Below are 25,878 nucleotides of genomic sequence, written 5' to 3'. Positions count from 1 at the left end.
ATGTGAAGATAGGATTCAGTATTGTGTGCAGTTTCAGGCACCCACAGAACCTCTTAAAACCTGTCTCCTGCAGATAAAGGGGAATGGCTGTAGTCCTTGCGCTCTGGGAAGGGGCCTGCTGTACTGGCTGGTCTGCAGAATAGCCCCCGTGCCTTCCTCCCGCACAAGTAGTGTGTGTGCGTGTGTGTGTGTGCACGTGCGCATGTCCTCACTCCAAACCCCATCAGCGTGGCATAAGCTGACTCTCCAGTGGACGCAGCCTGTGTTCAGCTTAGGTTTCAGAAGACTCAGAAAGAGGCAATGGTTCATCATGTCCAGCTACAGTTCAGAGGACAAAAACAAAGAAAAGCACTTGACTGTCCCTCAGAGCTTGAGAGCTGCTGGACCCAGAGTCATTGGCGCTGGTTAATTTATAACTTGCCTGTGAAAGGGAAAGAGCGCTCCAAGTCACCGGGATTCTGAGGGGAGAGAGGAGCTCTGATAATGGCCAAAGCAGGAATCCGATGTTCCGTGATTCATTTCCGTGACTTTTAAGAATCATTTTCAAGTGTGTATTGTTTTCAATAATAAGGGATCTGGTTTTCGTAAGCATCACGTCCTTTGTCGTTTCTCTGTTAGCTATCAGATGTTGGCTTGGCACCAGCTTTTAACTTTTCGAGCAGCACTCAGAAAGAGTGCTTTGTGCGTGGGCGAATTCATGATCCAATCATGTACTCGTGATACAATACTTACCGAAAATGTGTATTTTCATATGGGCTTGCCGCTGCCTGGCAAGTGGCCCTCTTCCGCACTTGCCCTGCATTTCCATTGTGGTGATGTGCTGCCCTACATTTGCTCTTATTTGAGGTCCAAAGGTCCCGGCAGGCAGACACTTTCAAAGAGTTAATCATGCTATTATTTGTCTACCAGCCTAGTTAAATATTAGCTAGCATGTGTGTCAATGTTTATTGGGCTTTATCAAATCGCAGTAAAAGTTATTTTCTCATGGTCTATTAAGGAATCCCAGTATACATGATATGCATGCGTTATAAAAATGCATGAGGCATTTTAAAGTTATTACTTAGTTGCTGCTAATGTGGTAAATAAACAGCAGATGTCGGGTGGAGTCAGGAACTGAACCTAGAGCTATTGACCTTTTCATCACTGTGGAGCTTGGAAACAGCCAAACAGTGTAAGCAAAGAGGTGTGTGTTCCTCGGCCCAGAAGGAGCAGCGTCCTTGCCCTGAGTTTCCTCCTGACCTGGAGAGATATGGAAAGTGTGCTTATCCAACGATCTGCTGACCCGGGCTGGCAGGTGACAGTCGCAGCTGACCCACTCCACACCTCCTCCAAACCAGACGCTCACTCTCTAAGCTTTTGCACGCCTCATACAAAAGCCTCGGGCAGCGGGGTTGTCAGTTTATAGTTTAACAAACAGACGCAGAGAGAAGGATTCGTGCTGCCATCTGTGTTCAGGGCCTCAGTGACGGCACCACCAAGTCCCCGGAGCCAGTCTTGGGTGTGAATGATGCATCGGGTGTGTCAAGGTGCTGGAAGGGGCGGTGTGTGACCTTTCAACTCGGGTCCCTTTAAAACCTGCCGCTCACGTTTCGAAGGACTTGCAGTTTGATGGTACCTATCTAAAGAAGGCAAGGTGAGTGCCACATGAGCCAGGAGCATCTCGGGCATCATTTGAGCAAGGAGGTGGATGAGTTGCTGTCTCCTGCCCTGCTCAGACTCAGCTGGAGTATGGTAGTCAGTCCTCAACATCATGATGTCCTGGGGTCATGGGTTCCCCGTGGTTTCCTTGTAAGCACACAGGAGCTCTTGGGGCGCTTCTGAAACCAGCAGTGAGGCCACCGACAAAGCATCTTCTTGATTTGTAAAGGAATTCAGTAGTTGCTCATGATGGCAAAGACCCTGTCTGGATGCAGTCTATAAAGAAGTGCTTTATAGTTCTTGAAGTCTTATGTGGATGTGGTGGTATTTCATTTGTTTCCCATTTCAGGACAGAGCAATTGCAATAGGGAGGTGGGGCTCACAGCCATGGCCATTTCGGAGACATGCCCAAGAACCTGCACTGTTTACCACAGAGAGAGACACGTAGCGACACGTGGCAGCTGCCTGCTGTGGAGTTGTCGTGTGAAGGTGAGACCTTCCGAGGCTGCCGCGGTCTGCGGGGGAGCCACCCCGCTGTCACTCTCTGCTGCTTACACTGCCCTGGGTCCAGAAGCCTCTGAGTATGGAAGCAGAGAGTGGGCAGTGGTGGGACAGAGCAGGTGCCTTGGGAACTTGTACAGGTGGACCTTGACGACAGCCCTGGGCCCTTGGACAGTCTCTGTCCTTGACACAACACTAGCTGGCCTCCCTTGAGCACCGACACAGACCCAGTGGATGTGAAAGATGGGCCTTTGCTGCAGATGCTGGTCACTAGGGGTTGGGTCTTTGGGGCAAAGAGAGCAGGTATCTGCCCCAGGTGTATCTACCTAAGTACTTGGTCCTTGGGATACTCCACAGCATACAGAGTTTTCCTTTAGAGTTTTAAGAAAAATGATCACCTTGTCCGTATGCTGTGTTTACGGCACATTTGAGGGACCAGGAGAGGATTGTCCTGGAGAAAGCACCCCGCTTTCCCATCACCTGTTGGATTTTGTGTGGCTGCCTGGCACTTGCAGCTCCCTCCTTGCCCCACTGCCATGGTGGGCCATGGCCAGGCCATGAAGAGGCGGCTTCCTGTCTGGACTTGGCTTCTGCTGACCCCTAGCTTCCAAAGTGCCTTTAAATGGCTCAGCCCTGAAAGCGTTGAGAGAGACCGAGGTGTCCTCTGATGGCAGTCTCTCCAGAACCCGTTTTCCAGAGCAGGTCCCTGAGTCGTCTGGGTGCAGCAGTCGGCTCACCCTGTCATCAACGCGCAGCTCGTGGTGGTGTGCAGAGGAGGCCTCGGAGGCTGTGAGCACTGGCAAGTGCACTTTCTTGACCTTTTCAAAAATAGCCTGAGCCACTTTCACTTTCAGCCTCTGAGCCGCGGTGAATGAGTTCTTTGTGCAGTTTACAGAAAGTGAAGAACTGTTTGGCAAGCGAGAGAAGTTCAGACGCAGCCTGTCTTGCATTGAGTAACATTTCTCTTGAGTTGTCTATTAACACTTTGCTATTGAAGACCAGAATCTGCTTGATACGGTCTATAATTTGAGTGCTTTAAAAATACAAGTACGGGAGCCCATGTTGAGGCACACTGGGCTAAGCTGCTGCCTAGGATGCTGGCATCCTGTATCAGAGCGCTGGTTTGAGTCCCGGCTGCTCCACTTCCCATCCAGCTCCCTGCTGATGTGCCTGAGAAGATAGCAGAGGATGGCCCAAGTCCTTGGGCCCCTGCCACCCACATGGATGAGACCTGGATGAAGTTCCTGGCTCCTGGTTTTGGTCTGGCCCAGAGTGAAGATCTCTTTCTCTGTGTCTCTTCCTCTCTTGATGTCACTCTGCCTTTCAAAAAAATCAAATATTTAAATATACGTATATATGTGTGTGTGTGTGTGTGTGTGTGTACAAGAAATGGTGACACACCATAGGAAACAAAACGACAGCCTACATCTGACGTGGTGGAAAGACATTCTAGTCATTGTAGAAGAGATTGGGATATTTGTTCTTGACACCTGCCTGGGACTCTTGGGTGCCCACTCAACACCAATGGAAGTGTGCACATAACACTGAAGAGTGACTTTCTTTGCCTGTGGTCTTTGTGGGAATGCACACAGTGTGACTTGTGATTGTTAAACCTCTCTTCTAACAAAGACTGACATAGTGTTTATCTTTTGGGTTTAGCTACAAGTAGAATTACTAGGTTATATAACTTCAAAACTGACCAGATGCACCATTTTTATAATCCAGCAATGTTTGAGGGTTCTTACTTTTCCACATCTTCATTAACACGTGTGACCTTCTCTTTGATTGTAGCCATCCTAGTGGGTGTAAAGTGGTGTCTTACTGTGATATTGACTTGGAGTTTCCTGGTGACCACGGCTTGTTGGCCATGTGTGTATCCTCCTTGAAGAAATATCTGTGCAAACCTTTGCCCAGTTTTAATTGGGTTGTCATTTTATTATTTGTAAGTGTTCTTTATATATTCTGCATACAAGTCCCTTGTTGGATGTGTGATTTGCAAATCTTTTCTTCCGTTCTTTAGGTAGTCTCTTCATGTTCTTGATGGTGTCCTAGAAAGCACAAAAAGATCTTTAATTTTGGTGACACTTTATCTGCTGTTTCCTTTGTTGCTGGTACTTTTGGTGTGATTTCTAAGGAACTGCTGACTAATACAAGGTGATGAAGATTTACGTTTTTGACTGAAGTTTTAGACTTCACATTTAGGTTTTTGATCAATTTTGGGTTAACTTTTGTAGGTGGGGTGAGACAGGGGGCCCAACCTTCATTCTTTTGTTGGTTTCTAGTTGTCCTAACACCATTAATTGAAAAGACCATTCTTTCTGTCCTCGTGCTCCTGTCAAAAATCAGTTAGCCATAAATGTAATAGTTTAATTCTAACCTTGCAGCTCTGCTCTGCTGATCTCTCGTCTGTCCTCGTGGCAGCACCATGCTGTCTTAATTATTGTATCTTTCTGCTAAGTTTTGAAATTAGAAAGCATGAGTCTTCCAAGTTTTTCAAGATTTTTTTGGTTATTCTGATTTCTTCATATTTCCCTATGGCTGTGGAATCAGCCTGTTGATTTCTGCTCCCTATGAAGGCATCTGGGATTTTGAAAGTCGTTGTGTTAAATTTGAAGATCAATTTGGGGAGTATTTCCCTCAGAACAATAACATTTCCAATGTCTGAACATAGGGATTTCTTTTTCTTTTTAGTTCATCTTTAATTTCTTCAGCCATGTTTTGTAGTTACCTGTGTGTCTTCAACTTCTTTTTTTTGTCATGTTTATTCCCGAGTATTTTATTATTTTTGATTCTATGATAAATGGAATGGCTCTGTTTTATTTTTGGACTGTTCGTTGTTAGTTCATAGAATTCCAGTTGATTTTTGTTATCAGAAATAATGTCCTTTGCTCTGAGCTAATTTATTAATTGTAATAGTTCTTTTAGTGGTTCTCTTAGGGTTTTCTGTAAACAAGATCATGTCATCTGCAGAGGTAGTTTTATGAATTCCTTCCCAATCTGGACACCTTGTACTCCTTTTCCTGTGTTATTTCCCTATCTAAAACCTCCAGTGCAAAGTTGTGTAGAAGTGGCAAGAGAAAACATCTTGTCTTATTCCTGGTCCCAGGGGAGAGCATTTCGTCTTTCACTGTTATATGTGAAAATAGTTGTGGATCTTTTCACAAGATTTCCTTTATGAGGTTGAGGTTCCATTCAGTTTACTGAGTGTTTTGTATTTGTTTTTGTTTTTAATCCTGAATGAGTGTTAGAATGTGTACAAGTAGTTTTTCTGCACGAACTGAGGTAACCACAGAGTGCTTATTTTTATTCTGTTGATGTGGCTGTTACATGGAATGATTTTTTCAAATATTGAGCCTTGCATTCCTGGGATCAATCCCTTGTCTGTGACATATGTTCCTTTTATATGTTGTTGGGCACAGCTAGCTAGCACTTTGCTTAGGATTTTAGGATCTGTGTTTGTAAGGAATTAGTCTGCTGTTTCCTTGTGATGTCTTTGACTGATGGTATATCAGAGTAATAGTGGCCTCTTAGTATGATCTTAGAAATGTCCCTTTCTCTTCTGTCTCAAAAGAGTTTGTACAAGATTGATACTGTTTCTACTTTTTGGTAGAATTCATTGGTGAAGCCATCTGGCCCTGTTCCTTGCTTTGTTGGAAATGTTTTGATTGCTAACTCAGTTTCTTTACTTGTTACGGCTCTATACAAATTTTCTGTTTCCTCTTGAGTCAAATTCAATTAGTTTGTGTCTTTTTAGGATTTTTTTCCTATTTAATCTGGTTTTCCTAATCTTTCATGTATAATTTTTCATAATAGTCCTTTGTGATCCTTTTTACTTTTATAAAATCAGTAGTAACATCCCTTTTGTTTCTAATTTTAGTCTTTTCTTCGTTGGTTTATCTAAGTTTATCAGTGTTGATCTTTCCGAAGCACTATTCATTTTATTGTTTTTTTTTTTTGCTGTTATTATTTCATTCTAATCTTTATTATCCCTCCTTTTGCCTGCTTTCAACTTAACTTGTTCCTACTTTTCTAGTTTCTTGACACAGATGTTTGGCTGTTGATTTAAGACATTTCTTCCCCCGATAAAGGCATCTGCAGCACCACATGTTCCTCTGGGCATCGCAGTAGCAGCATCCCATGTTTTAGTTAAGTGTTGCTAGAAACGAATTAATATAATCCCAATCTGCTGTCCTTGGGAAAGACTGATGGCAAGAGTGGCCTGTGACTGGCATCTTGGTAGGTTCCCACCATTCCCAGAACTGACACAAGCTGTGCCTCAATGGTTTCTACGTTTGCTCTCTGTTTTTAGTATTTTTCAGGTAGAATATGCCTGCATGGCAGCCGCCAAAAACCCTGGGCTCCCGGTGTCTACTGCAGTGTTGGCCATATTTCACAGAGATTGTTACAGTTCTTTTCTGGGGGTATTAAATGCATCCTATGGGACTCAACCGCGAGAGGACCTTTGGAAGGGACTGATCTCCCCCTGTCTGCCCCAGCCATCTTGTCCCTTTGATCCTTTGCTTGATGTCCTTTGGCTGTGACACTTCCAGCCATGGATATGAGTAAATGCCAAGTCCTCGGAGTTTTCCCAGTGACTTATAAACTTGAATGTGGTCTTGGGAACTTTGACACGTGGATCTCAAAGTGTTTAATTTTCTTTGTGATTTCTTGTTTTACATGCCCATCCCCCACTTTTTTTAGAACTCTATTCTTTAATCCACAAACTTTTGAATTTTCCTTTCAAAAAATTGATTTCATATTTCATTCTCTTGTTTGTTGGAAAATAGACTTTATATAACTCTGGTCTTCTTTGACTTCACTGAGACCTGTTTTTTGCCCTAGCATATGATCTGTCCTGGAGAAGGCTCCATGGACACTAGGGAAGAATGCATATGCTGCTGCTGTTGGATGGACTGTAGAATAGATGTGCCTTCATAGTGTTTCATACATTTATTTACTTCTTTCTTTTAATTTTTAATTTTTTTTTTTTTTGCCAGGCAGAGTTAGACAGTGAGAGAGAGACAGAGAGAGAGTTATAGACAGTGAGAGACAGAAAGGTCTTCCCTCAATTGGTCCACTCCCCTAATGGCCGCCACAGCTGGTGCTGCGCCGAGCCGAAGCCAGGAGCCAGGTGCTTCCTCCCGGTCTCCCATGCGGGTGCAGGGACCCAAGCACCGGGCCATCCTCCACTGCCTTCCCGGGCCACAGCAGAGAGCTGGACTGGAAGAGGAGCAACTGAGACTAGTACCCGGCGCCCCAATCGGGACTAGAACCCGGAGTGCCAGCGCCGCAGGCAGAGGATTAGCCAAGTGAGCCATGGCGCCGGCCCATTTATTTACTTCTTTGTCAGTCTTCTGTGTAGTTGTTTTGTCCATTTCTGAAAGTGACATTTTGAATCTGTAACTGTTATTGAGTTGTCTGTTATTTCTTCTTTTAGTTCTGTCAGTTTTTGCCTCATGTATTTTGATTTAGCTTTTCCTCTTGGATGCATATGTGTTTATAATTGTTATGTCATCTTGTTGGATTAATCCATTTAACAGTATTAAGTATACTTACTTGTCTGTCTCTAGTAACCATTTTGTTTTAAAATCTATTTTGTCTAATTTTAGCCACTCCAGGTCTCTTGATCACTTTTTGCATTGTGTATTTTTTGTATAGAATTACTTTCTACTTATTTGTATCTTTGAAATTGAGGTGAATCTCTTGTAGACAGCATAATGTTGGGTTTTATGTTTTTTTATAAATCTGTTCTGCCATTTGATTAGCTTTTAAACATCTACATTTATTATAATTATGAATAAGATAGAATTTATATCTGTCATTTTACGATTTCTTTTCTACATGTTGTATCTTTTTTGTCTCCTTTCTTCCTCCATTACTGCCTTCTTTGTGTTGATTAGGTATTTTCTAGTGTGCCATTTTAATTACCTTGTCATTTCTCTTACTATATATTTTTCAACTTCTTTTCTCAATGAATTCTGTGGGAATTACAATTACTATGTTAACTAGTCTGTTGTGGATTATTGCCAACTTGATTTTCATAGTGTATAAAATCTTTACTCCCATGTATCTTTTTACCTTCCCCCATACTCTGTCCTATTGTTGTCATAGAAGTTAAATCTTTATGCATTATAAGCTCATCAGAACAGCTTTATAATGGCTGCTTTGTGAACTTGCCTTTTAATTTGGACTGGAGAAAAAGCAGCTTTTTCATGTGGATCTGAGTTACTGGCTAGTGTCCTTTCATTCCAACCTGAAAAGACTCCCTGTAGTATGTCTCGTAGGACAGGTGTACTATGAGAGATTTTCACTTTTCTGTTTTCTTGGGATATGTTGATTTTTCCTTCACTTTTGAAGGGTAATTTTGCTAGACATAGAGTAGGGTTCTTGGCTGACAGTCTTTTGCCTTCAGTACTTTTGGCCCGCGTGATTTCTTATGAAAGTGTGGCTGTTCACCTTAGAATACCTGTGTGTGACCACTTGCTTTTCTGTCTTGCTGCTGTCAAGATTCTGTTTGCGTCTTTGTCTTGGACAATTTTAGTAGAGTGTGTCTACATGTGTATCTCTTTGAGTTGATCCTATTGTATCGGTCTTCTCAGGTGTGTAGATTTATGACTTTTGCCAGATTTGGGGACATTTTTGTCCATTGTCTTTCTACCTCCTTCTGTCCTTCCCCTTGGCATTTGATAGTGTACTTGATGACATCCCACTGGTCTCAGAGGTTGTTCATTTTCCTTGGATTTTTTTTCCTGTCTTCAGAATTGATCATTTCTATTGATGTCTTTGCATTTACTGATTCTTCCCTCTTTCATCTCAAATCTGCTTTTTAGACTATTTAGTGAATTTTTTATTACAGTTACAGTATTTTCGGTCTTAGAATTGTCTTTGTTTCAAATTTCTTGGTATTGGTAGTCTTTGCTCAGTGAGATCCCATCATTCTACTTTAGTTTTTTGAACACATTTTAAATAGCTGTTTTAAAATATTTTCTAGTTAATTTTGACATATGGGCATTCTTGGGAACAGTTTCTATTGCATATATTTTTTTTACTTGTATGAGTCATACTTCCTTGTTTCTTTGCAAGTCCCGTAATGTTTTGTTGAAGAGTGAGCATTTTAAATAATACAATGTGGCAATCTGAACATTCGGGTCCCCTCCCCATCCAGGTCTGTAGTTGCCCTTCATCATCGTTGTAATTTGTTTGCTTATGGACTTGCAGGGCTAATTCTGTATTTGTTGTATGTGGTCATGGAAGTCTGTGCTCAGTCAGCTCAGCGAATGGACTGACAGTTCCTTAAGTGCCTAGAACTGCGAAGCCTCCAGCCCTTGCTGAGGGGCTCTGTGAGCACGTTGAAGCACGAACGGCCGACGGTTGACAGCTCTGCCTTAGCATTCACTTCCTCCTCATGGTCAGTCAGAGGTGAGAGTCTTTCACTCAGTCTTTCATGAGTCTCCACATAGCCCCACACGTGCAGGTGGCCTTCCAGATTCCGTGGAATATGTCTGAGGTTTTCATGACCCAGTATGGATGTCTCATTCCCCAGTTTCCCTTTTTAGGTTTTCTGACCTGCTTCTCATTTGCCCCAGCTGGCTCTGATAGTCAGCACTTGTCCCTGACTACTGCCTGCAAATGCTCTGTGGGTAAAAGCCCTTTCCAATGAGTCAGGACAAATAAAGGCAAGGCCTGTGAAAGGGGCTTGCCCATTAGTGAGTCTCCAGGGAACTGACCAACAGATCAGATCATGACAGGGTTCTAGGACCAGGGATCTTGGACAACTGTCAGTTTGCACAGTGCTGTGGTTCAAATGTCCCCTCCAAGACTCATGTTGAAACTTAACTGTCCCTTATTACGGTATTAGGAGGCGGGACCTTTAAGATATGATTAAACCTTGTGGGCTCCACCTTCACAGATGGACTAACGCCATTGTTACAGGAGTGGGTTAGTTGTTCTGGGAGTGGCTTTATTATAAAAGAGCTCCCGCTCGCTTGCTCGCTCTCTCTCCTCTCTCACCATGGTGTGCTGCCCTCTACCATGCTGTAACATGAGACACCAGATACCAAGAAGGCCCTCACCAGATGCCAGATACTGGACCTGCCAGCCCCCAAGAATGTGAGAACTGAGTTTTCTTTTCAATTACAAATGCTCCAGTCTGTTGTATTCTGTCACAGCTCCAGGAATGGACAAGACACGTGACTACGATGATTGCAAGCCCTTTGGTTTTCAAAGTGTATTTGGTGCTGGGACAAGAGGGTGGAACAGAGCAAGTTAAAAAAAATGTCACGTCCTGTTCTGCCTGAGGTTCAGTTACTTTTTTTCCTGGAGTAAATGATCCTCAGATTGGTGCTAAGTCTTTGGCTACATTCTGAGATATTTTTACAGAGTTTTCTAGACAGTTTTTGCGAGTGCTTTTGCTGGTGCCTATGGAAGACCAGAGTTTGGGTGGCTGTCCGTGCGCTTCCTCCACCGCCGCTCCCCTCACCCACTGGCCCTAGTTAAGCGTGTGTACACAGCACGGGCTGTTACTGTTCGGCAAGGTGTGTAGAGGAGTTTCCTGGCCACTCGGGCGGCAAAACTGACGTCTGTTGAGTTCTACTTTACTCCCCAGATGGCACGTTTAGCAGCAGCCAAAAGGGTGGAATTCACTGCTGTGTTGTGTTACAAGCGTGTGTCGTAAGGAAGAGCCCAGGGAGGCTGCCCCTGTTTTGTCATCGGGGTGGGTGGTCCGGGATAGAATTTCTGCTCACTCAGCCCCCAGTGACTTAACCAAGAGCCACAAAGCAAAGTAGATCAATCTAGAAACGAGGCCTTCAAGGAGTAACAATCAGAAGTTAGTTACTGAAATCCCAGCATCGGCTGTGTTTTGTGCTTTACAGAAAGTTGTCTCCCCTGCTCTTAAGTTCCTGTGCCAGTGTTGGGTGTTTATACCGTGATGCCAAAACTGCTCATCCGTTTGAGCTTGTCGGACCTTGGGCAGGATATCAAGTTCAGTGAGCATTTGCTGATGATGGAATCTGAGAGTCCTTCTCTTAAAAGAAAAAAAGTACAGATAAGATGAAATTTGATGATTTATTATTTCCAGTATCCAGTGGGGGAACCAGGCTTGCTCTAGCTGGCTACTAGAATGTGCATGTGGCCAGTGGTTCCGTTTCAGAGGAATCATTAGGTGAAGGTGTTATTGAAAACAACGCTGTCCGCTGTGACCACTCTGTGGGCAGAAGACCACATGAAGTCATCCCACCTCCTCTCAGACACAGGCCTCATTGTTGTTACGTGGCTAATTACTGGTCGGCTCCCGAAGAGTTTGTCTTGATGTTACACAAACAGTTTATGCTACACAATCTCTTTATTCATGTAATAATTACAGCATATTTGTCTGACGTATTTCGCAAGTGTTCTCTTTGGATAATACTGGCAGGATTAAGTAATAGTTTCTCGCTAACAGGGTTGCTCAAGAACATCAAACATGACGGACCGAGAGCTGATGCAGTATGCCTACGTCTTTGGCTCCCAGCCTCTTTTGACCCTTTTGTTTTCCTTGTGTATAAAATAATATTCCTGTGGGGTCGTGTCTATTGTTTCTAGCACAAATGCCAAGAACCACTCGTGCAAACTAAGTTGATTTCAATGTCAAAGGGATAGTGTTTTCTTTTTTTTTAATATAATGATCAAGAGTGCTGCATCCAAGCCAGCCGCGACCCTGTGCCAGAAGTCAAGGACTTCAAAGCAGCTTCCTTCTAGGGCTCTGAAGGAACTGAAATGTCTATTTCTCCTTATCATCCAACTTAATTGTGGGCCATAAGTGACTGCTGGCAGGGAGCTCACATCACATGGTTCCAGTTCTGCTTCGGCAAAGGTCAGCAGAGGCACGAACACTGGCCTGCATTATGCGGCCTGTACCCTGCTCCCACGACACGTGCTTCGGGACACATGTTGCAATGTCGCACCACTGATTAATAGCCGCTTGCACAAGAAGTTTTTCATTACCCTGACTGCAGGCATCCTGGAAACGATTAACTGTGTGACATAACTCTCGTCCCACAAGCATGGGAGACTCAGAGCAGGCTCCAGAGTCCCTGCTTCAGAAATAACTGAACGGATTTTGGCTCCTTGATGTGAACATGATTAACAACTGTTTTAAAGCTACTGAGCAAAACAGAGAAACCTATTTAGGATTTTTTTTTTTTTTTAAACGAGTGGGAGTTTGATAGGAGATTGGTTCCTGTGTGAACACTCTTCTACCCTATTTTAATTTTGCCTTATGTGTTTTCCAGTTTTGCTGTTGAAAAATGTCAGATTTATTGAACCGTGCTCCATCTGATGAGCTAACGACTGAATTTATAGTTGATTTGGTTAAACATTTTCGGAGCCACAAATATACGACTCTCGTATTCTCACACACTGTATGAAGTTACAGTCTGACTGTTACGGAGTCCACGTCCCTACAAAGGTAAACTAAAATTCTACAGACTTTCCGACCTTATCCCTGGAGAACAGTCTGAAAGCCGGGGGCGCTGGGACTCTTCATCATGAGTGCGGTTGGCACCCAGGGGCCGCGCCTTGAGGCTGCAGGCTGCTGTCTGACTCCCAGCATGTGTGGTCTCTGCTGTGTGCCTTTGTCCCCTGGGCCTGTGTCTGAGGGAAGCACCCAGCCACATAGCTGAGTTCCAGGCAGGAAGGGGGCTCCCTTACCTGGGTCCCAACTCACAGGAGAGGCCTGTGAGGGCGCTAGCTGAGATCCTTGGCACTCACTGTGGCCAGAGGGGTGGGCAGCTGAGCTTGGAGGAGGAGAGGCCTTCTGCAAGAGAAAGAGGCAGGGGATTGCCATCCATGCCCGGGACACAGTGCATCTCTTATGCAGCCAGGCCCCACTTGCTGCTGTGGCTTGGATGTGGTTCCCCTACAAAGGTTCATGTGCTGGAAGCTTGGTCCCCAGTGTGGCAGCATCAGGATGGTGGGACCTGGTGGCAGGTGGTTTGGTCACTGAAGACCCCGCCCTCCTCAGGGACTGTGTGGTGCTCTGATCAGTTACCACAAGAGGGCGCTGTTGCAGAACGAGCAAGTCCAGCCCTGGGTGGCTGTGGGCACGGGTTTCTCCCCTGCTCAGTGGGGATTCTCCAGGCATGGCCAAGCCACCCGCCCCGAGGGCCTCATGGGAGGAAGCTGAACAGAGGGACCACGGGATCTTGGACTTTCAGCCCCCAATACCGTGCACTAAATAAACTGCTTTTCTTTATGAAGTACCCGGCCTCAGGGATTTTGTTACAGCAACAAGGAACAAACTAATACTCTTGCCTTAACGCATGTCCTCCTCTCCAGCCGCAAATGCCAGCACCCTGCTCAGTCGGGCCGCCCAGGGCTCCGAGGCCAGGTCTCCAGCTCCCTCCAGTCCCCTCGGGGCTCGGTGCTATGGACCCGGCTTGGTGCCTGGTGCAAAGCCACTAACAAATGGGTAGACAGCGCCCTGAGAGCCCCAGGGCACACAGCCCACGGGACAAGAAGGGACTGGCGGGCTGCAGGGCTCACACATCCTCTGTTGACCGATTCCCTGACAGTGATGGAGGCCTTGGCGCTTCTTGCTACTGAGATTCTTGCTGAAAGGGTTTCCTCCTGAAGGGAGGTTGGAGAGATTTTCTTGACTGGGGTCTTTAGCGCCCCACTGGCTCATGCACCACCTCATGTTTCTTTTTCTTTTTTTTTTTTTTTAAGATTTTTATTTATTTATTTAACAGAGTTAGACAGTGAGAGAGAGAGACAGAGAAAGGTCTTCCTTCCGTTGGTTCACTCCCCAAATGGCCGCCTCGGCTGGAGCTGTGCCGATCTGAAGCCAGGAGCCAGGTGCTTCCTCCTGGTCTCCCATGCAGGTGCAGGGCCCAAGCACTTGGGCCATCCTCCACTGCCTTCCCGGACCACAGCAGAGAGCTGGCCTGGAAGAGGAGCAACCGGGACTAGAACCCAGTGCTCATATGGGATGCCGGCACTGCAGGTGGAGGATTAACCAAGTGAGCCACCATGCCGGCCCCAACCACCTCATATCTCTTTTTTTTTTTTTTAACTTTTATTTAATGAATATAAATTTCCAAAGTACGACTTATGGATTACAATGGCTTCCCCCCCATACCGTCCCTCCCACCCACAACCCTCATATTTCTATATGTAGTTTGGGGGTCTTGGTCTCTGTGTCCTGGGCTGGGAAGAGACCCCTTAAAACCTGAATTGGGGGCCATTGCTGTGGTGCAGTGAGATAAAGCCTCTGCCTGCAGCGCCAGCATCCCACATGGGTGCCAGTTTGAGTCCTGGCTGATCCACTTCCGATCCAGTTCCCTGCTAATATGCCTGGGAAAGTAGTGGAAGATGACCCAAGTCCTTGGGCCCCTGCACCCTTGTGGGAGACCCAGAAGAAGCTCCTGGCTCCTGGCTTCAGATTGGCTCAGCTCCAGCCATTGCAACCATTTGGGGAGTGAACCAGCAGATGGAAGCCCCCCACAAACACACACCCCATCTCTCTGTAACTGTTTCAAATAAATATTAAAAAAAAAAAAACTTTCCATAACTTCGAGGCAGGGCAGGCACCAGTTGTCCAGTGGTCAGCAGTGTGATTCTTGGCAAATTGCTAGAGTGGTTGGGCTGCAAGGCCGCCTGCCTTCCACAGTGGGCCCAGGGTGCTCTCCTGACCTCAGCTTCAGGCAGTCTGCCTTAGAGCAAGAAGAAGGAGAGGATATGGGGCAGGGGACAGTGGGTGGCCTCCTCCAGCACCCACGCCAGCCAGAGGGGCGGGCAGCTACAGCCGCTCCTGGGCAAGTGAGCCAGCCATGGGGACAAGCCCATGGATAGGGCACTGGCGCCTGTATCTGAACCCTTATGGTTCTAGCCTCAGCTTAAACGGAGCCAGTCAGGAAAAAGAGATCCACAGACTCAGGGGCAGCTGGCCCCGTGGTCTCCTTTGCTCCCAGGACCCGGCTTTCTTCTCCCACCTCTCCTTGTCCCCTGCAGCAGATGGTGCTCCCAGCCCCCCTTCCACTCCCCCTGCAGATTTGCGGGAGGGACCCAAGGCCTTGGTGGGAGGAGGTGGGCTGTTTTGCTTGGCAGCCTCATTAGGACTTCTGGATTGGAGTAAGCTGGACAAGCAGGTGACACCCACCACACTTGGTGTCTGATTCCAGCAGGTGCCACATGGTGCCGGGCCGGGGAGGGGGGGGTACCTGTCCAAGCTCCTGTCTTTGTTACCTTTACACTTGCAGTACGGTGACCCCCCCACCACCACCAGTGCATATTTTGTGGACCCCAGGAGCCCGCTGGCTTATCTCAGGGTTCTTCAGACCCCTGTTGCTGCCACCTAAGTAAATTTGTTTGTCACAAATATGGCACTGTTTTCCCCAAGCCGTAAGAGTGGTTCTGTATGGTAGGAGATCCACCCACGTCATCATTTCATTCTAGTGGGGATTTTGTCCTCTGTCTTCGCAGAGGGTAAGAAGTGCAGGTGTTCTCAGGTTGGGCTCCCCGGAATGGTTTGCTGTCCACATGGCCGACAAAGGGGCAGCCCTGTTTCCTAGTGCCCAGCGAGCCGTCAGCCGCTCTGTGCTTCTGCGAGATGATCAGGCTGCGCAGGCGAACTTTGCCAGCCTGTTGCTTAAAGAAAGCTTGTGAGCAAGAGAACACTTGCTTGTCTTTCTTTTGAACAGTTTCCCTGATGTCTCTGCTAGGTGAGAAAAAGGAGAGAGGAAAACGGGAGGGAGGAAGTGGGAGTTACCAGCCTGCCCGCCTCGCAAGCCCTCGCTGCCGGTTCTTGCCTTCTAAGAAAGGACTTTGCAATGACCTTGTTTTCTTAGTGCTTTTGATGGCTTCGTGTGACAGCAGTGGCAGCCGGGGTATTCGAGTGGGAAAGCGGGCTGTGCAGTGTGAAAATCAAAGGATGGCCAGGACTGGCCCCGTCCCTGTCCCTGGCCTCCTTCTCTCAACCTGGCTCCGCCAAAAGCCAATAAAGTGGTTAAACATTGACTTTGGAGGCGTCCTTTGGGAATCTGTGTGTTCCAGCCCGCCCCCCCTAGCAGAAGAAGCAGGGGGAGGGAAGCAGGCCCTCACCACGATGCCTGCGATACGTGCAGGCGCTGACTCCTGCTTCCCGGAATGGGACACAGATAAGAAGCCACTGGCTGGGCTCAGGTTTCACGTGAACTTCACCACCATTGGCAAACCCTGTGTCATAACTGCACTTAGCAAGTTTCTAGTGCTGGCTTTCCTGAGCGCTATGGATTTGGAGAGAGGGAGAGAGAGGGAGAGAGGGAGAGAAGGAGAGACAGGGAGAGAAGGAGAGATAGGGAGAGAGGGAGAGAGAGGGAGAGAGGGAGAGAAGGAGAGACAGGGAGAGAAGGAGAGATAGGGAGAGAGGGAGAGAGGGAAAGAAGGAGAGACAGGGAGAGAAGGAGAGACAGGGAGAGAGGGAGAGACAGGGAGAGAGGGAGAGAGAGGGAGAGAAGGAGAGCCAGGGAGAGAAGGAGAGACAGGGAGAGAGGGAGAGAAGGAGAGACAGGGAGAGAGGGAGAGAGGGAGAGAGAGGGAGAGAGGGAGAGAGGGAGAGAGAGGGAGAGAGAGGGAGAGAAGGAGAGACAGGGAGAGAGGGAGAGAGGGAGAGAGAGGGAGAGACAGGGAGAGAGGGAGAGAGAGGGAGAGAGAGAGAGAGAGAGAGAGGGAGAGAGAGAGAGAAGAGAGGAGGAGAGAGAACTCTCACACCCATGATTTCCTGTTGGTAATTATTTTAGAAACCCCTGCTGGTCCATTTTGCCCTAAAGAGGGGCTGTGGTTGGGATGAGTTTATTACCTTGGTAGTAAAAGTTTAACTTAATCTGCAATCTTCCTTGCAGGATTTTTTGACCTGTAGGAGAAAAATGGCATTGAAGACACAGGTGATCCGGCGAGGGAGGAATTAGCTAAGGCTGAGAGAGGGTATGCAGAGCCCCAGCCAGGCCAGGCAAAGCAGGGCAGCACCCCCCCACATCCCCCACTTCACCCCTGCCTGGCCTCCAACCTGGCCTGGGAAGCCCCCAGCTCTCAGCTTCCTGGGTGAGTCCAACCAAATGTCATTTCCAAGCGGGGCCTGTGGGCCAGGCTACTCATATGTCAGATTCCCATTCTCTGTTGTGTATCATGCACCGCCTGCACTTCCACAGAAGTGCGTGAGTCACCCCTCCCCCCCCCCGCCCCTGGGTGGGGGAGGGGGTGCTGTGAGTGAGAGGGAGGGAGCGGCCACCAGCCACCGGAAGGGAGAGGTGGCAGGAGCCTGTTTATAGCTTTCTGAGTAGGCTTTCTTTTCCATAGGTTAATTTTTATCTTAACAACCAAGATAAGCTTGTGTGGCCTTTTAAAAAGAGACCTCTTTAAATACAAGGGACTATTTGAACTTGGTTTTAAAAAGCCAAGGGCATTTTTTTTGTGTGGTTCTCGGTTTATAAATAAAACCTATCCATAGTTGTTTAATGAGCATGTAAAATGCCTGTGACTGTTTTTAATGCATTCCCTGAACGCTGGTGCAGGGCAGCTCCCTCCTCCCTCCTGCCGCCTGGTGATGGGTCAGCTCCATGCCCAGCCTGGGTCAGCTCCATGCCCAGCCTGGGTCGTGTGGAGCCCAGGGCTCCCGACAGATGGGGATTCTCAAGGCAAATGCTATTCTGGTGCACTTACTTAGGAAAAAGATCTAAAAATAGCCTTGAATGAGCAGAACCTGCGAAATAAGTTTTCGGCTTCTTTCTGCTCCTGCCAGCTTGGAAACAAAGCCGTCAGCGGTTTCTGTGAGCGGAGGAATCGGTACTTTCTTAATTTAGAGAAAGCAGCTCCACCAAGCCTGTAATTGGGTACCTTTCAATCTCTAAGTGTCCACAAGCCAGCACCTGTTGCTCCAGAGGCTCTGACTCCGCTGGGACCAGCTTGCCGCCTGGGGCCGGGCTGGGGCTCGGGAGCAGTTGTCTCCCTCCTGGGCCACCTGCTGATGTGCGGGACCCGGGGCCCAGGCGCTCCCAGCCGCAGGCAGCCCAGGCTCCTGGCCCTTTTGCACAGAAGCGCTGCTGGAGACAATTTCTGCTCTCTGAAGGAGTCTGGGCACTGAGGCGGAGAAAAAACCCTCAGCCAGGGAGGGCGGGGCCTCAGGTGAGTGCAGGTTGGCTTGGGTAGCAATGGGCCAGAGCGCTGGGTTTTAGGGGGTCATTCAGCCCTCAGCATCTGGAGGGGTCTGCACCTGCCCACTCAACCAAGCACACCTGGACCCGACGTGCACAGACTTGCTTTCTCGTCGCGTGTCCCCAAGCAGCACAGGATGACAGCTGCTTACGCGGCGTTTGCCTTGCGTTTGGTGTTCTGCGTCATGCAGAGGTGAGCTCATGTGCACAGGAGGATTGCGTGGGCACGCTGCTAATCACCACCATGAATACAAGGGACGGTGCATCCCAACGGGGGGGGGGGGAATCCCGTTACCAGTCTCCCGCGATGCCTAGGTTCGGCTCTACTTGGAGCCACCTTCATGGCGGGAGGGGAACAGCTGAGGGCTGTCGTCCCCAGCCTAGTGCGTCAGCACTGTTTTTGTGAATGGGTGTGTGTGTGTGCGTGCGCGCGGGAACAGGAGAGCCGCCCCCAAGGGCATGGAGCCCAGCAGCTCCAGGTCCTGCCGGCACCACGCACAGCACCCCAGAGGAACAGCCTCTGCCCCCACCCCGACCGCTCACCCACAGCGCTCAGAGTCTGCTGCCTCAGCAACGCTCTCCAGTCACTTTACCGTATTTTACCCTCCTGCGCCTCCTTAGAGTGGGAACAGCTCCCAGTGCCGCCTCGCACGTCTGCACGCACACACGCAGCTGCTTAGGAGAGGGATCCTCCAGGGTCAGGGCTGGTGACCTAGTGACCCAGCTGGGGACCAGAAGGAAGCCAGGAGCCACTCAGGGGTTGGGCTTCCTGGGAGCCAGCCTGGGCTGTGTCTCCTAACTCCATCCCTTCCACGGGAATCAAGTCGGCCTACTGTCCCATGATGCACCTGTGTCTCATTCCAGACCAGGAAGTAGGAGACGCCGTGATCTGGACGCCATGTGGAGGTGCCGTGAACCTCCCAGGGAGCCTCCCGAACACTGAACCCCTCCCCCATTTGTATATTCAGCTGGGGCCCCACCTCCCGTCCCGTAAAGGGGACAGCTGTTGCGTGTGGGTGTGGCCCCTTTGGTCTTTTGGCTTCTGGCTCTTGTTGGTGGGTCTCTGACCTCTCCCGTTCTCTCTCGGGCCACTCATGCGGGCAAGTGTCCTTGTGGGGTGGCCCACCCCCGCAGGCGAGTGTGCGCTCACTCTCTCACTGTTGAACAAGTCCCGCTCCCCCTTGTGTCTCTGCTTTGAAGTCTCCCTTCTGTGGGGGCAAGGATGTGGAATATAATAATTGACATACACACACTCTTAAGGCTTGTTTATTGGGGCCTACATTATAGTGCAGTGGGTCAAGCCACTGCCTGGGTGACGGTTCCTATCCCAGCTGCTCCTCTTCTGATCCAACTCCCTGCTAATGGCCTGGGAAAAGCAGAGAAAAGGTGGCCCAAGTGTTTGGTCTCCTGCCACCCATATGGTAGACCTGGAAGAAGTTCTTGGCTCTTGGCTTTGGCCCGGCTCAGCCCCAGCGGTTGTGGCCATCTGGAGAGTGAACCAGCGGATAGACAACCTCTTGCTCTCTCTGTCTCTCTTTCTCTCTGTGAATCTCTAGCTTTCAAATAAATAAATAAATCTCTTTAAAAAATATTTATTTAGGGACCGGTGCTGTGGCATAGCGGGCAAAGCTGCTGCCTGCAGTGCTGGCATCCCATAGGGACCGGTTAGAGCCCTGGCTGCTCCACTTCCAATCCTGCTCTCTGCTAATGCACCTGGGAAAGCAGTAGAAGATGGCCCAAGTCCCTGGGCCCCTGCACCCACATGGGAGACCCAGAAGAAGCTCCTGGCTCCTGGCTTCAGATCGGCTCAGCTCCGGCCATTGCAGCCAACTGGAGAGTGAACCAGCAGATGAAAGACCTCTCTCTCTTTCTCTCTCTCTCTCTTCCTCTCCTTCTCTCTCTGTGTAACTCTTTCAAATAAATCTTTAGAAAAAATATTTATTAGAAAGAGAGAGTTCTTCCATCTGCTTGTTTGCTCCCTGAATGCCGCAACAGCCAGAGCTGGGCCAGGCCAAAGCCAGCAGCTGGTAACTCCATCTGAGTCTCATACATGGGTGGCAAGGACCCAGGTACTTGGGCTACCACCTGCTGCCTCCCAGGGTGCACATTAGCAGGAAGCTGGATCAGAAGTGGAGCTGGGGCTTGAACTCAGGTGCTCGAATACAGGACATAGGCATCCTGAGGGGCAGCTACCCCAGCTGCCCGCCCCATTTGTTTACATTGTTTATATATAGTCAGATGTCACTGGCTGTGGTCACCGAAAGGCCGCAGGTCCTGAGGCAGCGAAAGCATGGCCTACTTACGTAAGCAGAGGTTCTCTACGGAGTAGCAAGTGTGTCCGGGGACAGCAGAGCAGGGCCAGGGGAGCAGGTGTGCCACAGGGAGCTATGTGCACATTTAGAAGACCGAGGCCAGGCGGTGGTCTTAAAGGCAGTGACAGAGGACCACATCAGATTCTGCCTCAGGGGTCGGTAACCAGGAGCAGATGTCCTCGCAGAAGCATGTTCTGGGCAAGGTTGGGTGTGCCTGTGCAAGGTGCTGGCTCCGGGGGTCTTCAGGGACCACTCTCATCAGGCGGTCGTGTGTGAGGGCCTCTTGGGCACCTCTCGGCTCTATTATTTGTTAGGGTTCACACAAGAGACTCCACTATGAATGACAACTGTCACAGGGTGTTCTGTTCACGTGTGTCCCCAGCGAGTGACGGTGAGGGAGATAGTGGTGATCCTCTGCCCCTGTCTCTGCCCCTGTCTTTTCTTCAGGCCCACAGGCCATGAGCGAACTCCAAGAGTCAAAAGCATCTCACGCTCAGTTAAAAGAGTGCTGTCAACAAGTCTGGGTCCCACAGCATCCTCTTTAGAGGAAATGAAATTCTACAAAGGAATAAAAAGAACATAATACTTTGAAAACAAAACTGGGGGCTGGTGTTGTGGCTCAGCAGATTAAGCAGCCACCTGCGATGCCGGTACCCCATAGGGGTGCCGAGTCCCAGCTGCTCCACTTCTGATCCAGCTCCCTGCTAATGCGCCTGGGAAAGCAGTAGAAGATGGCCCAAGCCCTTGAGCCGCTGCACCCACATGGGAGTTCCAGGCTCTGGTCTTTACGTGGAGAAAGTGGAAGCTCAAGTTCAAAGCCTCTGAAAGCCTGGGCTTTAAAAGACAAGCTCACATCTACCACGTCCTGGTGGTCAAAGGGAAAAGCAAGTTCACAGCAGGCCTCTTGGGCCAGCCTAGGGAGGAAATAAGATATTTGTGGACAAAAAGCTTAGGCCTGCGGTTCGAGATCCGGCTACTCCACTTCTAATCCAGCTCTCTGCTATGACCTGGAAAAGCAGTGGAAGATGGTCCAAGTCCTTGGGCCCCTGCTCCCATGTGGAAGACCTGGAAGAAGCTCCTGGCTTTGGATTGGCGCAGCTCTGGCCATTGGGGCCAATTATGGGTGAACCAGCAGATGGAAGACCTCTCTCTCTCTGCCTCTCCTCTCTCTGCATAACTCTGACTTTCAAATAAATAAATAAATCTTAAAAAAAAAAAAGCTCAGGCCTGGCACATATGAAATAGCCTGTCCACAGCTGCTGATTGCATGGCTGTGAGCCCGTTAGCTGTGGGCTAATATTCGTGGTGCAGCTGCTGTGTGTCTGCCCTGTCCCAGGGAGCAGGGACTCTCACCATACGGAGAGTGCATGTGGGTGCTGGCCAAGGCAGGTGTCGTGCAGGGAATGTGCTATGACCAGACATTAGCAGCCCCTACCCTACCTGCAGGACGAGGTGGATCTCTGCACATTTTTGAGATGGTTCAGGGCCCCTGATTCGTCTGCCTCAGTCAGTCTCTCTGGAGTTGCCACCACTCCTGTCCTGCCCTAGGATGTGCAGCCCAGATCTATCTCCTCTTCTCCTACCTCCTTCAGGCTGGGGTATTTGGGGGCTGGGGGTTTTGCCAAGCTGAGGACCATATCCTGGGCCTACCTGGATTGTGGAGAACATGATGGCTCCTGAATAGTGCATGGGCCACCAGGCCTGGCAAGTGCACAACTGACACATTTGCTTTCGGATGGGCAGATTCTTCAAGTCTCTTGGGCCCCTTCTCCAGGGCGACAGAGCCTCCTGCCTACTCCTGGCCGCCCCGGTGCCTCCATCCTCTTGCTCCCCTCCCCCAGGACCGCTTGTTTTCTGGAGAGAGGCGTTTCCCCTTTCTTGTATGGCCCTGAAGCCCCTTATTTCCCCTCCCCCACCCCCTTTCCCCAGGACTCCCTGTCTGCAAGCATGTCTCAGGACTTACCTGGGCACTCCTCCCCCGAGGGACACTGCCGGTTGCTTGTGACATTGAAAACTGTTGACCCCTGAAACTGGTGGCTGCAGGATTAGGGGTGGGACATGCCAGGAGGGCTCCCTGGAGGAAGTGGATCTGCTCAGGGCTAATGGAGCGGCCGGGAAGACAGTGAGAAAGCCCGTGGGAGGCCAGCCTCTGAGGGCAGAGGTTTGTTCGAGGAACTCCTTGTACAGATCTCAGCCCTAACGGGGTAGTACAACCACCTCGGGGAGGTTTCTAAAAACTCCCCTGCCCAAGCTCCTGCGCCCTAGGCCACTTAATCAGAGTCTCCAGGGATGGGACCCAGGCGTGGGTATTTTTGAAAACTTCCCAAGTTATCATGGGACGGCCATTTATCAAGACACGGTGAGAGTCATGGATTCAGTAAATCCAAGTGTGTTTAGTTTCCATCAACTAGCACTTTGTAGAACCCAAACTGTAGACAGCAAGGGTGTCCCAGCATGTAAAGGCACATTCTGCAGGGCTCACAGCCAAAGCCTCCCTGGGCCTCTGAGCCCTGCTGTCTCCACCAAGGGAGAAGCCAGGCTCCCTACAGGCAGGTGCACGCTTACTCAGCCCACGACATCTTAGATTTATCCGATCAGTGAAATAAACACCCAACCTGAGATCAAAAGTCTGGACTGGACGATGTTTGAGTAACACTGTGAGTGGCTCAGGACCCCCGAGAGACACGGAGCAGCTGCCTGGGCCACTTGTGCAGTGCACGTGTGCGTGTGACACTGGCAGAACACGCATAGTGTGTCCTAGGAACTGTGCAGAATCTGTCTGCATGCTCATTTTGGTAGCAGAACTGAAAAATAGAACCCAAAAACCAAGAGACAGAGAGAGTGAGAGAGAGATGAAGAAGAAGAGGAGGAGGAAGAGGAGGAGAGGGAAGGAAGGAGAGAAGGAGAGGAGGGGAGGGGAGGGGAGGGAAGGGAAAGAGGAGAGCAGGGGGTGAGAAAGGATGGGAGGGGAGGAGGGGAGGAGAGGGGAGGGGAGCTGGAGAGGAGGGGAGGGGAGGCAGAGAGGAGGGGAAGAGAAAGGAGGGGAGGGGAGATGAGGGGAGGGGAGGTGAGGGGAGGGGAGATGAGGGGAGCGGAATGGGATTCTTACAGCGTCACATTCCGGGTGGAAAGCTGGAGTCATGAAACCAGACAGATCTCTCTTTCTTTCCCCTAATTAATTACAGGTTGTAAAGTCAGGGTGTGAGCTGGGTGCAGCCTTTTTGTTTTTCAGAGCGGCGTTTGACAGCTCCGGGATTTCATCACCTTCTCAGGTGTGCTGCAATTGTGCGAAACGCACCCGGCTGCACTTGCGCAACTCCGTGTTGCTGCAGGGACGGTGCCGCCCCGTGGAGCCCATTTACATCATGTCGTGGGCAGAGGAGCCATCCCACTGCACCGCCTCATCTGAAAGACAGGATGTAGCTTCTCCTGTTTTTCTTTCTTTTTTTACAGTAGTAACCTTAGAGATAAAAGCACTAAAGGCCGGCGCCGTGGCTCACTAGGCTAATCCTCTGCCTTGCGGCGCTGGCACACCGGGTTCTAGTCCCAGTCGGGGCGCCGGATTCTGTCCTGGTTGCCCCTCTTCCAGGCCAGCTCTCTGCTGTGGCCAGGGAGTGCAGTGGAGGATGGCCCAAGTGCTTGGGCCCTGCACCCCATGGGAGACCAGGAGAAGCACCTGGCTCCTGGCTTCGGATCAGCGCAATGCGCCGGCGGAGGCGGCCATTGGAGGGTGCACCAACAGTAAAGGAAGACCTTTCTCTCTGTCTCTCTCTCTCTCACTGTCTGCTCTGCCTGTCAAAAATAAAAAAATAAATAAAAAAAATAAAAGCACTAAAAAAGAAACTAAGAAACACCAGAGTCCCCCACTCACCCCGCAGTGTGCCTCCCCCACCTGCAGGACTCTGAGCACCGTGGCGGCATGGAGCTGATCATGGATTTCAGACAGGGTTGCCTGCTTTGTGTGGGTGGGCGCTTCCTGCCTTGCTTTCCTGGTCTGTGAACTGCAGAGCAATGGCAGCTCATGTGACAGACTTGTTCTGAGAATTAGATGCATTCTTTATGTAAAGCGCTTCCAACTGTGCCAGACAAGATGGAACTCCACGCCGCTGACTGCTGTTAATCCCATGGCTCTTTCCGCGTCTTCCTGTGCTTGTAAGAGCTGACAGGCACACATGCATTCCAGCAAGCCCATACTCACAAAAACGTACCTGTATGTAATGTGCACACAACCATGCACACATGTGCACACACATACACGTGTGCACACTTTCCAACAAGCCATATATTTGTGTTTGCACGCACATACGTGCACACGTGTGCACACATAAACATGCATGCGCACACATCTGTGAACACACACACACACGTCTCCCCACAAACGACATAGTATCTGCACAGAGTTTGCGACCTGGGCTTGGCCTCTTCTCAGCCCCCACCCGCGTCACACCTTCCCACAGGGCCACTGTTCCTAAGAGCCCTCTCCCTGCCTTGAGGGACATGTGGTGGCTCTGAGGGCTCACTGTCACCCTCTGTGTTGGGGACACGGAGTTTCCATCTTCTCGACACTGTCAAGCTCTGCAGCATTCACGCCAATTTGCCTTCCCACTGGAGAGCGCCTCTCTCCCTACATCCCAGGAGTGGATGCGTACCTGCACCCTGCCCGTCTGATCACCAGGACGTCTTCTCTTGTTGTTTCCTTTTGCATTTCCGTACTCGCTATTTATGTTAAGCCTTCTCCTTTGCCTTGTGCAATGTGCAAGCACCGTCGTGAGCAATGTCACTATCCAGTTCGTCTTCTAGCTGAACCCCCGTGTAAGTGGAGTGAACGTGTTCAGGCAGTCTCCAGCATGCCCTGACCGGTCATTTGCCAAATGAGCACGCTTAGGTGAAGGTGTTCAAAACTTGAACCCTTCATGTTGCTTGGAGATGGCATTATCCTGGAAGTGCTCACCCTACAAACCGAGATGAAGGTACCCATTCAAAACCTGTTTACGCGGCACCTTCCTTGAGTCAGGCACATGTGTTTTTTAATCTTTTGGGTGACATCAGTAAACATCAACGTTAAAAATTCCTTGCCCATCGTGCTGGCACTGTGGCGTATCAGGTAAAGCTGCCACCTGTGGTGCCGGCATCCCACATGGGCGCCGGTTCTAGACCCGGCTGCTCCACTTCCGATCCAGCTCTCTGCTATGGCCTGAGAAAGCAGTGGAAGATGGCCTTTATGTCGCTGCACAAATGTGGGAGACCCAGAGGAAGCTCCT

General features: G+C 49.4%; 1 long non-coding RNA gene across 4 annotated transcripts; it reads left to right on the top strand.

Annotated features, from left to right (window-relative positions):
• The first annotated feature begins 1,309 nt into the window (after window positions 1-1,309).
• LOC103348611 (uncharacterized) lies at window positions 1,310-21,836 on the top strand. Of its 4 annotated transcripts, none has more exons than XR_016222944.1 (4): window positions 1,310-1,633; window positions 1,988-2,127; window positions 12,411-12,586; window positions 16,998-18,155. It is a non-coding gene; the product is annotated as an uncharacterized LOC103348611 (long non-coding RNA). The 4 variants fall into 4 exon arrangements; XR_016222943.1 differs by lacking the exons at window positions 1,310-1,633; window positions 1,988-2,127 and adding exons at window positions 10,118-10,248; window positions 21,065-21,836 and having other exon boundaries at window positions 16,998-17,196; XR_016222948.1 differs by lacking the exons at window positions 1,310-1,633; window positions 1,988-2,127; window positions 16,998-18,155 and adding exons at window positions 10,118-10,248; window positions 21,065-21,836.
• The last annotated feature ends 4,042 nt before the right edge of the window (window positions 21,837-25,878 follow it).

The sequence above is a fragment of the Oryctolagus cuniculus genome, chromosome 1, assembly GCF_051225735.1.
Source record: "Oryctolagus cuniculus isolate XC-2025 breed Fujian yellow rabbit chromosome 1, ASM5122573v1, whole genome shotgun sequence".
NCBI lineage: Eukaryota > Metazoa > Chordata > Mammalia > Lagomorpha > Leporidae > Oryctolagus > Oryctolagus cuniculus.
Note: the sequence above shows the minus strand (reverse complement) of the source record. Positions and strands in the feature narration are given on the sequence as shown.